The following is a 4,573-nucleotide window of genomic DNA, read 5'->3' as shown; positions in this document are numbered from 1 at the left end:
GAAATTATATAAGGCAGCCATATAAAATGAAACATTCAACTGTTGAAAGCCACTACTGAAAGCAGAGTCAATCAGACCCAAGTTGTTGACTCTCCTTGCTTGATAAACTGTCTGAGCTTGGAAATCACAGTCATTTGGAAGCAGAAGGAGTGGAGAGGTTAATCTCAGAACATGTAACTGGTGGAAGGATGCACTCTCCTCCTCCTGATACGAGCACCTTTGGAAAAAGCACTACTGTAGCTAGATGCTAGATGAAGAGTGCTGCTTTTGGCAAATCAAGACGACCACTCGAAATCAATCAAATAAGTGTTGTTGTGTTGTTCTATATTGATTTTAAAGTACCAGCAACCTTCCCCTTATCCATGAAAACAGGTATTGGACTAAACAATCGTGTAAAGAAAATGTCTTGATTTACACTTTCCTGAAAATGCCTACCCTGCCGTAGTCCTTATTACACAGCATGGACTGTTTGAACGTCTTTACTGAATGATACAAATTCACAACAGAAAAGGTCCATAATAAAAGAAAAAAGAAATACTGCTACAGATATTAAATATTGATTTATCTTAATCAGCTTGGAATTTAACACCGTGTAACACCAATACCTTTCCCGAGATTTGAATACAAACCCCAGCAATTAAAGACAGGAGAAAAAGTGTAAAGTATTTCCACTTTTTCTTCATATGACAATGGTGACTAAAGGCTATCTCACGTTACATTAGTTTTATGATGGAAATTACACTGTTACTCAGGGACCAGGGGGGGCTATCATTACTGTGGAGTCCATCTGTTAATATGACAAGTAGAATGAACCAGTGACAACCTGCAGTCGGCATTCACAATGGCTGCTGATTAACTACAGTGGTGTCTGTGGTCAGTCCAGATGCACAGAGGGCTGCCATGAGGGCCTGTTGGAGATAACATATTTTTGTTTTATTCCTCATAGTTTGGAACCAGAGTCCAGACCACCAGGTAGAGGGAGTTCATTACTAAACTACTGACCTTAATACATCCATCAAGCCGAAGCCGAGTTGGACACCTGCAAGAGAGAACAAAGAACCATTTTGGACACAGACCATAATATCCATTTTCGTTTTGGTCTCCATCGTCACAAAGGACAGCAGAGTTATGCTCTTTGATACCGTATTCGTAGAACGCAAGTTGTACACTTTGAAAGGGCTCTTTGTGCTTTTGGCAAAGTTGCAGTCATCTGGCACCGAGGGTATTATTTCAAGGTGACTTCTATAATGTATTGATATGGAGTAATGTAACAGTTGAAAGTCTGGGGGCAGTGTACATTAGAGACTGCTGTCACCTGTTACCATCAATAATGTAGCCCTGGTAGGACCCTGACCAATGTGAAAACAGATCTATTGAAGATACAGTTCCCCATTCAGTTCCCTACATTCTCCTGGGGTTTATTCACAAAGCATTAAAACACTTAAACAAGGGTTTCTATTCTACAAATGCAAGTGGCTCTTTGCTCCATTTCATTTCCATTCTGTTCGGTTTCTTTCATTGGGTTCCTAAATGGAACACCTAAAATAGATCGGTTCCACATAGTTCTTGAATGGATGTAGGCTGAATAACGCCCTGGACCAGAACAATAGTTTAACCTACATTCATTGTAATCAGCAGTTTCATCTTACATTTCCAGATTCAGGTGAGTCCCTTGTCAGTTTCATTTTACTGATCATTCATCTCCACTGATAACATTCCTCAGGAGCCAGATGTCTCAGTTTTTATGAAGATATGAGGGTGGACTACCAGCTGATTATTGAGGATGATGATTTATGTCGATCAACACACCCACAGATGACTGGATCCCCTAAGCCAAGCATTATGGGAAACATCAGAGATCTGGATATAGACCCAAGACTGAAAAACATCAGAGATCTGGATATAGGCCCAAGACTGAAAAACATCAGAGATCTGGATATAGGCCTAAGACTGAAAAACATCAGAGATATGGATATAGGCCTAAGACTGAAAAACATCAGAGATATGGATATAGGCTTAAGACTGAAAAACATCAGAGATCTGGATATAGGCCTAAGACTGAAAAACATCAGAGATATGGATATAGGCTTAAGACTGAAAAACATCAGAGATCTGGATATAGGCCTAAGACTGAAAAACATCAGAGATCTGGATATAGGCCTAAGACTGAAAAACATCAGAGATCTTTATATAGGCTTAAGACTGAAAAACATCAGAGATCTGGATATAGGCCCAAGACTGAAAAACATCAGAGATCTGGATATAGGCCCAAGACTGAAAAACATCAGAGATCTGGATATAGGCCTAAGACTGAAAAACATCAGAGATCTGGATATAGGCCTAAGACTGAAAAACATCAGAGATCTGGATATAGGCCTTAGACTGAAAAACACCAGAGATCTGGATATAGGCTTAAGACTGAAAAACATCAGATCTGGATATAGGCCTAAAACTGAAAAACATCAGAGATCTGGATATAGGCTTAAGACTGAAAAACATCAGAGATCTGGATATAGGCCTAAGACTGAGATACATCAGAGATCTGGATATAGACTTAATACTAAAAAACAGCAGAGATCTGGATAGAAGCTAAAGATTGAGAAACTGCAGAGACCCGGACTACAGAACTAGTCAAGTCTGTACAAGGAACCCAGGCGAATATGAAGTCATGCGTTGCTGAGTAACCTTAACTTAGAAGTCTTGGCTTTTACTGCTAATTGTGATTGCTTCATTTAATGTGTGTCTTCTTCATGTCCATGGGTGGCTATATGATATTTTTAGCGCTGTCAAATGCTTACAATAATTAATCGTGATTAATCGCATAATATTCTGTAGTTAACCGCGATTAGTCGTAGTGTTAAAATTTTGCCCTTAATACACACTTTTCTGTTTAAAAAGCAGTGCATTATGGTAAAGACATACTGTGTTTTATTGCAAACTATGGTCAGTGCTTGACTTGGAATTAAATAAATGCAAGTTGTCACGGCCCTTAATTTAGTTTAATATACATGCAATGTCAGTCTATAATTTACCACAATAACTGGCTGCATCTAAATGTGCCCCATGTAAATCTAAACAGAATCTTGCCATCTCATATTGTTCCCTTGATTAACGCACCAAGGACAATCTGCTACGTTAGGCTACTGTATAAAACACATATCAGCCCCTCTTATCTGGACAGCTACATGGTGTGCAGGCATTTAACCCATTGAATTACACACCTAAACTAGTCAAGGTATTGTCCTTTGATGTTTAGGCTGAAGTGTGGTTAGAATGGGGTTCAGGTGAATGTCTGTAAACATTCAATTTCCTGAAAGATGTTAGCCACAACCAAATACTTCATGAAGTATCTCTATGAAATGTTCCCCAAATTCAACTAAATGCATGAAGTAGGCTACTTGAATAGGCAATGACATAAGGTACTGTAGTCATTGTGGCTAGAGATGTTATAAAGAAACATTAAATCAGGGTACATCTGTAATTCATGCAGAGCACAGTTGTTTGCTAATTTCACTATGCGAATATGCTTTGGTGGAAACATTAATCCTTAGCTCAGATTAGCAAAAACATTAAATAATGACAACTTACCATGCTACAAGCAGAGTGTTAGCAGGTGGATTCATGCAACAGGGCTAGGGGAGCTATGGCTACCATCCTCGTTTGATGGGTTTTTGTAGTGAGACTGGGGTGCGGGAGGCAATGAGTGATATTCCCATTTACTAATTTTTTTTGCACAAACGCATTTGTAGCCTACTGTTGATGTTAAACTAGTGCCGATTCACAACATGAATGCATACTCTCCAATGACATATTGGAAAGAAATGCCTGTGAAGAGGTCAAGTCAAGTCACCCGCCAATAAAGTTACTGGTAAACAATGAATGCATGATAGTAGCCCACAAAAGTCAAGCTCTTAATGGAAGGCGCCGAGGCTCAAAAATAAAAAATGCGTTAACGGCGACAAAAAAATAACGGCGTTAAATATTTTAAATAATATCGCACGTGTTAACGCTTTAACTTTGACAGCATTAGTTATTTTGATATTTTATTTTAATAATTGCTTTAATAGACTCAAATCTAAAATAGACCTACGTCTCACCTTGAGATTACACAGCGTGACCAAAACAGACATATGCACATGCCAGATGCCATCTTTTTTTGAAATGCCAGAAAGGTATTAAAACTTTTATGAGTTTTCTCTGGGTATTTTAACACCACCAGATACTGGATATTAATATTTTAGTGGACAGATGTTTAAGAATGAAGATTGTATTGCCGACAACAGGTTCAGAAAACAATATACTCCCTTTACAACTACTGTTGGATTCCAAAGGACTAATTCACAGATCAGACTTACAATGTGTAAAAACACAAGATGTGTTTGCCTGAACACAATAGGAATCTGCCACTCCATTCTGTCTACTCTGTATTGTACAGTGAATAGCATATAATCCACATAATTATCTACATATTCTTCGCCTCTCATACATGGAATTACAATCAATACAAGTATCGACTTCCTTTTGTAGATCTGATTAAATCCGAAGTCTTAGGTTTGCAGAAATATAATGTCAT

General features: G+C 38.3%; 1 long non-coding RNA gene across 1 annotated transcript; it reads right to left on the bottom strand.

Moving 5' to 3' along the window:
* Window positions 1-536: 536 nt before the first annotated feature.
* Window positions 537-3,868, bottom strand: LOC105006750. The gene is made up of 3 exons (XR_827454.3): window positions 3,589-3,868; window positions 1,003-1,039; window positions 537-908 (listed from the first exon to the last, which is right to left on the bottom strand). It is a non-coding gene; the product is annotated as an uncharacterized LOC105006750 (long non-coding RNA).
* Between the last annotated feature and the right edge of the window lie 705 nt (window positions 3,869-4,573).

This window comes from Esox lucius, chromosome 1 (assembly GCF_011004845.1).
Source record: "Esox lucius isolate fEsoLuc1 chromosome 1, fEsoLuc1.pri, whole genome shotgun sequence".
NCBI classification, from domain to species: Eukaryota; Metazoa; Chordata; class Actinopteri; order Esociformes; family Esocidae; genus Esox; species Esox lucius.
Note: the sequence above shows the minus strand (reverse complement) of the source record. Positions and strands in the feature narration are given on the sequence as shown.